Source organism: Pristiophorus japonicus, unplaced genomic scaffold (assembly GCF_044704955.1).
Source record: "Pristiophorus japonicus isolate sPriJap1 unplaced genomic scaffold, sPriJap1.hap1 HAP1_SCAFFOLD_35, whole genome shotgun sequence".
In the NCBI taxonomy this organism is placed as follows: domain Eukaryota; kingdom Metazoa; phylum Chordata; class Chondrichthyes; family Pristiophoridae; genus Pristiophorus; species Pristiophorus japonicus.
Window position 1 is genome coordinate 3,803,523 of NW_027253324.1, and position 12,639 is coordinate 3,816,161.

General features: G+C 44.5%; 2 non-coding genes across 2 annotated transcripts; one reads left to right on the top strand and one right to left on the bottom strand.

Annotated features, from left to right (window-relative positions):
* The first annotated feature begins 209 nt into the window (after positions 1-209).
* Positions 210-282, top strand: trnav-uac (transfer RNA valine (anticodon UAC)). The gene has a single exon. It is a non-coding gene; the product is annotated as a tRNA-Val (tRNA).
* A 2,232-nt stretch (positions 283-2,514) lies between these two features.
* On the bottom strand, positions 2,515-2,586 carry trnaw-cca (transfer RNA tryptophan (anticodon CCA)). The gene has a single exon. It is a non-coding gene; the product is annotated as a tRNA-Trp (tRNA).
* Between the last annotated feature and the right edge of the window lie 10,053 nt (positions 2,587-12,639).

A 12,639-nucleotide genomic window follows, 5' to 3' on the forward strand; every position in this document is an offset into this window, starting at 1 on the left:
GTCGGAGCCTCTGTGGCCCCACTGTGAGGATGTGGAAATGAACACGGTGGCTGGGTGATCCGTGACATTTCTGTAAAGGGCAGCAGAGGAGAAGGATTGAAAACTTTCAGTGTGGGGCAGAATTTGTTTCAGGAGAGCCAACACATTCCCGATCTGCACAGAGGGAGCTCACTGGTCAGCTCCACGCTGTGGGGGCCGTTGTACAAGGGGTTTCTGTAGTGTCGTGGTTATCACGTTTGCTTTACACGCAAAAGGTCCCTGGTTCAATCCCAGGCAGAAACATTATGTTTATACTTGCTGTGGATGAACAATCAGAGGCGAGTTTCGTCTCCCTGCAAATGCTGCCTGACCTGCTGAGATTTCCAGTATTTGCTATTTATTCTCCTGGCAAAAGGGCTCCCTTATTCATTAATTGCTCTTTATTTCACCAATAAATAGATAACTTTGAGTGAGAGAAAACGGTTCCACCGGGGACCTTTTGCGTGTGAGGCCAACGTGATATCCGCTACACTGCAGCCCATCAAAGGGGGAGAAACCACTGAATATAAAGGATGAGCTGACAAATATCAGGGGCAGTGCAGTCTGGTCAATGTCGAATCCTCCTTTCTTATTCAGCAGTGGCATGAACGGGAGTCAGGCGCCACAAAGTTTAATTAAAGACACAAATACAAGTAACACTTGCAAATCTTTTCAGTGTAAAATTCTTTCACTTTATTTGAAATGCTACTGCGTTGAATCTGAAAATACACACGGTGGGATTTTATCTTCACTACTGATTGTATTTTGTGTGCACGGTAGGAATAATCGGTGCTGATAAATTTGATAAAAGTTGCCCCAGATTCGTGGTGTCATCGGCAATGAACACTTTCAACCAGAAAGCTAAAATACAGTGCGTAAAATGGGTTAACATGCATAAGAACATAAGATCATGAGAAATAGGAGCAGGAGTGGGCCATACGGCCCCTCGAGCCTGCTCCACCATTTAATACAATCATGGCTGATCTGATAATGGATTCAGGTCCACTTCCCTGCCCGCTCCCCAAAGCAGAGGTCAAATGATTGAAGTATGGAGTGTCCCTGAGTTAGCATTTGTTTGATTGTGTAAAGAAGGTGAGGGGTTAATTAATGATGGTTTCCCGTGAAAGCAAGAGAAAAGTTTTCGAACAAACCATCCGGTGACTGTCAGCCGAGCGCTGCTTTTGATACGTGTTGGGAATGGGCGGGGATTTTAAAGCCTCTTGTATTGCAGAACCTTCATATAGACGAACATCTCCAGCTCACAGCGTAGGCCTCGTGGTGCAACGGTAGTGTGTCTGACTCCAGATCCAAAGGCTGTGTGTTCAAATCACGTTAGGATATTGCTCTTTTGGATATTGTTCTTCCAGAATTAATATTTCCTTTGACGTTTGGCAATTACCAGACCCTTGCTCCAAGGTCTGCCTCACTGTTTCCCCGGTGTCAGGCAGAGATACGCCTGCTGCCCTCATTTATTTCATGTGACAGGACACAAAAGTTCAAATCAACCTGAAGGTGGCCACACACAGCGCTGAGTAGTCAGGATGGCCGGGCGGTCGAAGGTGCTGTGTTCAGGTCACTGTCTCCTCTTCACGTGTGTTCAGCTTGAATTCCATTTCTAACAATTATTATCTTTAAACGGAACACATTTGTTTGACACCACGGCCAACTCCTTCAAAGTGGGATTCAGCAGTTCAGCTGCTCGCTTAACATTTCCGTCTGACCTGGTGCTGGAGTTTGTTAAAGAGAGTCAGTGCAGAAGATTCAACCTTTCACCTTATTCCTGAGCACCACCTTCTTACCTGAGGCCAGAAAGTCTCAAGCCGTGCATTCCTGATCCTAACCACTCGCTGCTAAATGGCCAGCTCCTGTTCCGATGTGCAAAGTCTGGGAAACACGAGATCAATTCCTACCACACTCACTGCCTTCCTAAATACAGCACCGTCATTCTATTCTCGTAAAACCAGCTCCTGAAGTATCGGCCAGCTGTGTAGGTTAAAGCTCTGGTTATGTTCCTCGCATTGTGTCAATTGCAGTGTTTCAGTAGTGTAGTGGTTATCACATTCGTTTAACACGTGAAAACTCCCCGCATCGCAACCCCGCGTAAACATTTTGAACATTGATCAATTAAAGATTAGAGAAAATGAAATAATTAACATGAATGGTTCAATATTTACAAAGTTGGTGTTTGTTTCTGCTTCATGATTAAAAATAATAAACACCAGAAGTGGGATTTGGAACCTTGTCTTCAAGATAGATTTTGAACTGAACACAGCACCTTCGACCACTTGGCCATCCTGACTACTCACTGCTGTGTGTGGCCACCTGCAGATTGATTTTGAAATTTTGTGTCCTGTCACATGAAATAATTGAGGGCAGCAGGCGTATCTCTGCCTGACACATGGGGAAACAGTGAGACAGACCTTGGAGCAAGGGTCTGTTTATTTTCAAACAGCAAATGAAATATTAATTCTGGAAGAACAATATCCAAAAGAACAGTGACCACGACGTGATTTGAACACGTAACCTTCTGCTCTGGAGTCAGACGCGCTACCGTTGCGCCACGAGGCCTACACAGTAAGCTGGAGATGTTCGGCTTTATGAAGGTTCTGCAATACAAGGGGCTTTAAAATTACTGCCCATTCCCACCAGGTAGCGCAAGCAGCGCTCACCGGACAGTCACCGTATGGTTTTTTTCTTAACCTTTTGTCTTGCTTTCATGGGAAAGCATCATGAATTAACCCCTCACCTTCTTTTGCTCAATCAAACAAATGCTAACTCAGGGACACTCCATACTTCAATCATTTGTCCTTTGTTTTGTGCAATGTATAGAATGACTCGACAGACTTGTTACTGTAAACTCACTCTACTGTAAATCTGGTTCAACTTTACTTATTCCCAAAGTGCCCACGTGACATAGTACTCGCTCTTAAATACCAGGGCCCGCGCACACGCGCGTACAGCCCGATGACCTCCGACAGTGGCGCCCCCTGGCGTCTAGTGACCCCAAGCATCAATACATGACACTTTGCATCTGACTGTTAAACCATATCCCATTTTACTCACTGTATTTTAATAGGCGGGGAATTTAAAGTCCCTTGTATTGCAGAACCTTCATATAGACGAACATCCCTTAACTACTGTGTACACCTCGTGGTTTAACGGTAGTGCGTCTGATTCTAGATCAAAGGGCTGCTTGTTCAAATCATGTCGGGGTCACTGTTCTTCTAGAATTGTTGTTTCACAATAACCAGACCCTTGCTGCAATGTCTATCTCACTGTTTCGTAGTGGTAAGGTTGGGGACAGCATCAAACAAGAAATAAGGGATGTATGCAGTGGTGGTACAGCAGTTATCATGGGTGACTTTAATCTACTTATAGTTTGGGTTAACCACATGGTCGTAATGTGGTGGAGGAGGATTTCCTGGAGCGTGTTTGGGATGGGTTTCTCGACCAATATGTTGAGGAACCAATAAGAGAGCTGGCCATCCTATACTGGGTGATGTGTAATGAGAAGCGTCTAATTAGCAATCTTGTTGTGCGGGGCCACTTAGGGAAATGTAACATAATATGGTAGAATTCTTCATTAAGGTGGAGAGTGTCACAGTTAATTCAGAAACTAGGGTCCTGAAATTAAGGAAAAGGAACTTTGACGGTCTGAGGTGTGAATTTGGCAATTCTAGAATAGACTGGCCAAGGATACTAAAAGAGTTGACAGTGGATAGGCAATGGTAAACATTTAAAGATCACACGGGTGAACTTCAGCAATTGTACATCCCTGTCTTGAGTAAAAATAGAACGGAGAACGTTGCTCAACCGTGATTAACAAGGGAAATTAAGGATAGTTTTAAAACCAAGGAAGAGGCACAAAAATTGGCCAAAAAAAGCAGCAAACCTGAGGACTGGGAGTAATTTAGAATTCAACAGGGGAAGACTAAGGATTTCATTAGGAGGGGAAGCTTGCTTGGAACATAAAAGCTTCTGTAAATATGTGAAGAGAAAAAGATTAGTGAAGACAAACGTAGGTCCCTTGCAGTCGGATTCAGGTGAATTTACAATGGGTAACAAAGAAATGGCAGACCAAAAGAACAAATAATTCGGTTCTGTCTTCACGAAGGAAGACACGAATAATGTTCCGAATGTACTTGGGGACAGAGGGTCGAGTGAGAAGGAGGATCTGAAGGATATCCTTATTAGGCGGGAGATTGTGTTAGGCAAATTGATGGGATTGAAGGCTGATAAATCACCAGGGCCTGATAGTCTGCGTCCCAGAGTATTAAGGAAGTGGCCCGAGAAATAGTGGATGCATTGGTGGTCATTTTCCAATATTCTATTGACTCGGGATCAGTTCCTATGGACTGGAGGGTAGCTAATGTAACACCACTTTTTAAAAAAGGAGGGAGAGAGAAAACGGGTAATTATAGATCAGTTAGCCTGACATCAGCAGTGGGGAAAATGTTGGAATCAATTATTAAAGATGAAACAGCAGGGCATTTGGAAAGCAGTGACAGGATCAGTCCAAGTCAGCATGGATTTATGAAAGGGAAATCATGCTTGACAAATCTTCTGGAATTTTTGACGATGTAACTTGCAGACTGGACTAGGGAGAACCAGTGGATGTGGTGTATTTGGACTTTCAGAAGGCTTTTGACAAGGTCCCACACAAGAGATTGGTGTGCAAAGTCAAAGCACATGGTATTGGGGGTAATGTACTGACGTGAATAGAGAACTGGTTGGCAGACAGGAAGCAGAGATTCGGGATAAACGGGTCCTTTTCAGAATGGCAGGCAGTGACTTGTGGAGTGCCGCAGCGCTCAGTGCTGGGACCCCAGCTCATTACAATACAAATCAATGATTTGGATGAAGGACTTGTGTGTAATATCTCCAAGTTTGCAGATGACACTAAACTGGGTGGCGGTGTGAGCTGTGAGGTGGACGCTAACAGGCTGTAGGGTGACTTGGACAGGTTAGGTGAGTCGGCAAATGCATGGCAGATGCAGAATAATGTGGATAAATGTGAGGTTATCCATTTTGGGGGCAAAAACACTGGGGCAGAATATTATCTGAATGGCGGCAGATTAGGAAAAGGGGAGGTGCAACGAGACCTGCGTGTCATGGGTCATCAGTCATTGAAGGTTGGCATACAGGTGCAACAGGCAGTGAAGAAGGCAAATGGTATGTTGGCCTTCATAGCTCGGGTCTTTGAGTATAGGAGCAGGGAGTTCTTACTGCAGCTGTACAGGGTCTTAGTGAGGCCTCACCTGGAATATTGTGTTCCGTTTTGGTCTTCTAATCTGAGGAAGGACGTTATTGCTGTTGAGGGAGTGCAGGGAAGGTTCACCAGACTGATTCCCGGGATGGCTGGACTGTCATATGAGGAGAAACTGGATCAACTGGGCCTTTATTCACTGGAGTTTAGAACGATGAGAGGGTATCTCATGGAAATGTATAAGATTCTGACGGGACTGGACAGGGTAGATGCGGGTATATTGTTCCCGATGTTGGGGAAGTCCAGAACCAGGGGACATAGTCTTAGGATAAGCGGTAGGCCAATTAAGAAGGAGATGCGGAGAAACCTCTTCACTCAGAGAGTTGTTAACCTGTGGAATTCCCTGCAGAGGTGTATGGGGAACTGTGGCGGATATTTTGCCGGACCCCAGCACACAAATATCAGCATTTGATGTTTTGCTAAATGTCTTGGTTCCTGCAACAAGGTGGCCGCACATGCGCCATGAACCGTCCAAAATGGCGGCCAGTGACCCCGCTGACCCGGGCCTGTCACCACGGGGCCATCCCAGGGCCTGTGGCCTGTGATTGGGGCCTGGGACCTAAAGCAGATGTTTATGAGGCTCACCAGCCCACTTACATCTCCAATTCCTGCCCCGCACCGACAACCGACCGTCTCCTGTCCAATATCATCTGGGCTCCACCAATGTAACAAACAGGGTGGATAAAGGGGAACCAGTGGATGTGGTGTATTTGGACTTCCAGAAGGCATTGACAAGGTGCCACATAAAAGGTTACCACACAAGATTAAAAAAAACATGGGTTTGGGGGTAATATATTAGCATGGATAGAGGATTGGCTAACTAACAGAAAACAGAGAGTCGGGATAAATGGTTCATTCTCGGGTTGGAAATCAGTAACTAGTCGGGTGCCACAGGGATCAGTGCTGGGACCCCAACTATTAACAATCTACATTAACGACTTGGAAGAAAGGACCGAGTGTAATGTAGCCAAATTGTTGGGGTGGAAACTATGTTAAAGAATATGACTCAGACACCCATCTGCTCAAGTGGAAAACACCCAAGTTTATTTTTTGTATACAGAGACTCGGCCGAGTTGGAGATCAGTCTAAAAGCTCCGCAGCCACTTGCCCCCGAACTCGCCCGGCTGTTCCATATTAATCTCACAACCCACAAGCACGTGCGTCATTGTGGTTACAATGGATGAAGAAAAACCTTTCACAATAAAGTACATGGGACCCTGAGTTCAGCGTTTAGGGCATTCGTTCCTCCTTATCAGAGAAAAAACATGCATACATCTGTTTGCACTACAACCATACTTTGTCCAACTTCTTCTTTCCACATGACTCAGAATCAGCAGACTTTATTTGACCATTTTAACATCGCCAGAATGCATAAAGCGGAGTTTCTAAAAATTCCCACTACACTGATGATACAAAGATGGGAGGAAAAGCAATGTGTGAAGAGGTCACAAAAAATCTGCAAAAAGGACATAGGAAGGCTAAGTGAGTGGGCATAAATTTGGCAGATCGAGTAAAATGTGGGAAAGTGTTAGGTCATGTACTTTGGCAGAACAAGAAATCAAAGAGAAAATTATTATTTAAATGGAGAAAAATTGCAAATTGCTACAGTACAGAGGGTCCTGGGGGTACTTGTGCACGAAACAAAATTTTAGTATTTAGGTACAGCAATTGAACAGAAAATCCAATGGAATCTTGGTCTCTATAGCAAAGGGGATGGAGTATAAAAGCAGGGAAGTCTTGCCACAGTCATACAGGGTATTAGTGTGGCCACACTTAGACTACTGCGTGCAGTTTTGGTTTCCACATTTATGAAAGGATATACTGGCTTTGGAGGCAGTTCACAGAAGGTTCCTAAGTTGATTCCGGAGATGAGGTGTTGAATTATGAGGAACGTTTGAGGAGCTTGGGCCTCCACTCATTGGAATTCAGAAGAATGAGAGGTGATCTTATCGAAACGTATAAGGTTTTGAAGCAGCTTGACAAGTTCGATGCAGAGAGGATGTTTCCACTGATAGGGGAGACTAGAATACGGAGCATAATCTCAGAATAAGGGACCTCCCATTTAAAACTGAGATGAGGAAAAATTTCTTCTCCCAGAGCATTGTAAATCTGTGGAATTCACTGCCTCAGAGAGCTGTGGAAGCTGGGTCATTGAATAACTTTAAGAGATTGACAGTTTCTTAACCGATAATGGATTAAAGGTTTATGGGGAGTGGGCAGGCAGGTGGACCCAAGTCCTATTGAGCCATGATCCTATTAAATGGCGGAGCAGGCTCGATGTGCCGTGTGGCCTCCTCGAGCTCCTATTTATTATCTTCTTATGTTACCCTCCCCTTCAGTGCTGACTCTGGCTGGATTCAGTTCCGCTCACTGGTTCCCCTCTCCTCCCCTGAAGGTGCTGACTCTGTCTGGGTTCAGTTCTACACTCACTGGTTCCCTTCCCCTGAAGGTGCTGACTCTGTCTGGGTTCAGTTCTACACTCACTGGTTCCCCTCCCTTGAAGGAGGGAGATATACACCTTATCTAACCAGTGTTGTACCTGCCCTTGGAATGTCTGGTGGAGAGTGTTGAGGAAGCTTTAATCGGTATCTAAGCAAGGCAAGAAAACCCTTCCTTAGATAAGGAGACCAAAACTGTGCACACTACTCCAAGTGTGGTCTCACCAAGGCCCTGTACAATTGTAGAGTGAGATTTGAGAGGATTACCCTTTATCTAAATTAAGCTGTACGCGGCCCGAGGAGTGTTTATTTGGAAAGTGTAGAAGGAGCTTTACTTCGTATCTCACCAATGCACTACGTACCCTGGGAGTGTTTGATGCGACTGGGTAGAGGGAGCTTTACTCTATTTAACGCGTGCTGTACCGGCCCTGGCTGTGTTTGATGGTACAATGCAGTTGGAGCTTTACTTTGTATCTGAGTCAAGATAAATGGGGTGATTTTTCCATTGGCAAACTAGCTCCAGCATTGTCATAGGCGTCGGTGCTCAGTCCTCAATCTATATTAATGACTTGGATGAAGGGACCGAGTGCAATCTCGAAAAGTTTGCTGATGATACAAAGATGGGTGGGAAAGAAACTTGTGAAGAGGACACAAAAATCTATAAAGGGATACAGACATGCTAAGTGAGTGGGCAAAAAAATTCGGCAGATGGAGTATAATGTGGGAAAATGTGAGGTTATCCACTGGGGCAGAAAAAATAAAAAACAAATTATAATTTAAATTGATAAAAATTGCAAAGTGCTGCAATACAGTCGCAACTTGGGGTCCTTGTGCATGAAACACAAAAAGTTAGTATGCAGGTACAACAAGTAATCAGAAAAGCAAATGGAATCTTGGCCTTTATTGCAAGGTGGATAAAGTATAAAAGCAGTTAAGTCCTGCTACAACTGTACAGAATATTGGTGAGGACACGCCTAGAGTACTGCATACAGTTTTGGTCTCTGTATTTAAGGAAGAATGTATTGGTTTGGAGGCTGTTCAGAGAAGGTTCACTAGGTTGATTCAAGAGATGCGGGGGTTGACTTATGAAGATAGGTTGAGTAGGTTGGGTCTCTACCCATTGGAGCTCAGAACAATGAAAGGTGATCTTATCAAAACATATAAGATAATGAAGCGGCTCGACAAGGTGAATGCAGAGAGGATATTTGCAACCATAGGGAAAACTAAAACTAGGGATCATAGTCTCATAATAAGAGGCAGCCCATTTAAAACTGAGATTAGATGGAATTTCTTCTTTGAGGGTTGTAAATCTATGGAATGTCTGCCCCAGAGAGCTGTGGAGTCTGGGCCATTGAATATATTAAAGGAGGAGATCGACAGATTTTTGAGCAATAAGGGAATAAAGTGTCATGGGGAGCGGGCAGGGAAGTGGAGCTGAGCCCAAGATCAGATCAGCCATGATCTTATTAAATGGTGGAACAGGCTCGAGGGGCCAAGTGCCTACTCCTGCTCCTATATCTTATATTATGATCTACCCTGTGCTGTACCTGCCCTGGGATTATTTGTAGGGATAGTGTAGAAAGAGCTTTACTCTGTATCTAACACGTGCTACCTGCCCTAGGATTATTTGTTGGGACAATGCAGAGGGAGAGATTACTCTATATTTATCCCGTGCTGTACTTGCCCTGGGAGTGTTTGATGGGACTGTGTAGATGGAGCATTATTCTGTATCTAACCAATGCTGTATCTACCCTGCAATGCTTTGCATAGTGTCGAGGGAGAAATACTCCATACCTAACCAGTGTTGTACATGCTCTTGGAATGCCTGGTGGGACAGTGTTGAGGGAGTTTTATGCTGTATCTAATGCATGCGGTACCTGCCCTGGCAATGTCCGATGGAACAGTATATAGGGAGATTTATTCAATATTTAAACCATGTTGTACCTGTTCTGGGAGTGTTTGATGCGGCAGAGTAGAGGGAGCTTTACTCTGTATCTATCCCGTGCTGCAGTTGCATTGGGAGTGTTTGATGCGACAATGTAGAGGGAACTTTATTCTGTATCTAACCAATGAAGTATCTACTCTAGAATGCTTGAGACAGTGTAGAGGGAGATATACTCCATATCTAGCCTGTGTTGTACCTGCCCATGGAATGTCTGGTGGGACAATGTTGAGGGTGCTTTGCTCTATATCTAAGCAAGGCAAGTATCCTTCCTTAGATAAGGCGACCAAAGATGTGCACAGTCCTCCAGGTGTGGTCTGACCAAGGCCCTGTACAATTATTTAGTGAGGTTTGAGAGGGTAACCCTTTCACTAAATTATGCTGTACTTGCCCTTGGAGTGTTTATTTGGAAATTGTGGAGGAAGCTTTACTCTGCATCTAACCACAGCAGTACCTGCTCTGGGAGTGCTTGATGGGACAGTGTAGAGGGAGCTTTACTGTGTATCTAACGCATGCTGTTCCTGCCCTGGGAGAGTTTTATGGGACAATGTAGAGGAACTTTACTCTGTATCTAACCTGTGCAGTTCCTGCCATGGGAATGTCCAGTGGGAAAATGTGTATCTAATCTGTGCTGTAACTGCCCTTTGAGTGCTTTATGGGACAGTGTTGTGGGAGAAATTACTCTGTATTTAACCTGTGCTGGAGCTGCCCTGTGAATGTTGTTGGGGACTGTGAAGAGGGAGATTTATGCTGGACCTAACCTGTTCCGTACCTGCCCTGGGAGAGTTTGACGGGACTGTCTCGAGGGAGCTTTACTCTGTATCTGACCCGTGCTTTACCTACCCTGGGACTATTTGATGGGACGGTGTAGAGGGAGCTTTACTCTGTATCTAACCTGTTTTGTAACTGGCCTGGGAGTGTTCGATGCGACAGTGAAGAGGGAGCTTTACTCTGTAACTAACCCATGTGCAATTGCCCCGGGAGTGTTTGGGATATTGTAGACTGAGATTTACTCTGTATCAACCATGGTAGTGTTTGGGACAGGATGGAGTGAGATTTACTCTGTCTCTAACCCGTGCAGTACCGGTAGTCTGGACAGCAATAGTAGGGAAAATGCTAAAATCTATTATTAAGCACGTAGTAACAGGGCACTTCGGAACGGATAACAGGATTGGGCAGAATTAACACGGATTTATGAAAGGTAAATTGTTCTTGACAAATCTGTCAGTGTTTTTTCAGGTAACTAGCAGGATAGATAAGGGGGAACCACTGGATGTGGTGTATTTATATATACAGAAGAAATTCGATGAGGTGCCACTCAAGAGATTATTGAATAAATTTAGTGCTCATGGGATTGGGCGTTATATTCTAGCAAGGATTAAGGATTGCTTAACGGACAGAAAACAGAGAGTAGGAATAAACAGGCCATTTTCGGGTTGGCAGGCACTTACTGGTTGGGTCGTACGTCCCTTGGGAGCACAATATATAAGCAAGCCTCCCATGCTGTACCATCAATCTGGAGTTTGAATAAAGGAGCTAAGGTCAAAATTACTCATAAGGGTGTTAAAAAAACAAGCCTGAAGGCTTTGTGTCTAAATGCAAGGAGTATCCGCAATAACGTGGATGAATTAACTGTGCAAATAGATGTTAACAAATATGATGTGATTGGGATTACGGAGACGTGGCTCCAGGATGATCATGGCTGGGAACTCAACATCCAGGGGTATTCAACATTCAGGAAAGATAGAATAAAAGTAAAAGGAGGTGGGGTAGCATTGCTGGTTAAGGAGGAAATTAAGGTAATAGTTCGGAAGGACATTAGCTTGGATGATGTGGAATCTATATGGGTAGAGCTGCAGAATACCAAAGGGCAAAAAACCTTAGTGGGAGTTGTGTACAGACCTCCATACAGTAGAACTGATGTTGGGGAGGGCAACAAACATGAAATTAGGGGTGCATGCATGAAAGGTGCAGCAGTTATAATGGGTGACTTTAATATGCACATAGATTGAGTTAACCAAACTGGAAGCAATACGGTGGAGGAGGATTTCCTGGAGGGCATAAGGGATGGGTTTTTAGACCAATATGTCGAGGAACAAACCAGGGGGGAGGCCATCTTAGACTGGGTGTTGTGCAATGAGAGAGGTTTAATTAGCAATCTCGTTGTGCGAGGCCCCTTGGGGATGAGTGAGCATAATATGGTGGAATTCTGCATTAGGATGGTGAATGAAACAGTTAATTCAGAGACCATGGTCCAGAACTGAAAGAAGGGTAACTTTGAAGGTATGAGGTGTGAATTGGCTAGGATTGATTGGCGAATGATACTGAAGGGGTTAACTGTGGTTGGGCAATAGCAGACATTTAGAGACCGCATGGATGAACTACAACAATTGTACATTCCTGTCTGGCGTAAAAATAAAAAAGGGAAGGTGGCTCAACCGTGGCTATCAAGGGAAATCAGGGATAGTATTAAAGCCAAGGAAGTTGCATACAAATTGGCCAGAAATAGCAGAGAACCCGGGGACTGGGAGAAATGTAGAACTCAGCAGAGAGGACAAAGGGTTTGATTAGGGCAGGGAAAATGGAGAATGAGAAGAAGCTTGCAGGGAACATTAAGACGGATTGCAAAAGTTTCTATAGATATGTAAAGAGAAAAAAGTCAGTAAAGACAAACGTAGGTCCCCTGCAGTCAGAATCAGGGGAAGTCATAACGGGGAACAAAGAAATGGCGGACCATTTGAACAAGTACTTTGGTTCGGTATTCACTGAGGAGGACACAAACAACCTTCCGGATATAAAAAGGGTCGGAGGGTCTAGTAAGGAGGAGGAACTGAGGGAAATCCTTATTAGTCGGGATATTGTGTTGGGGAAATTGATGGGATTGAAGGCCGATAAATCCCCAGGGCCTGATGCGACTGCATCCCAGAGTACTTAAGGAGGTGGCCTCGGAAATAGTGGATGCAGTGACAGTCATT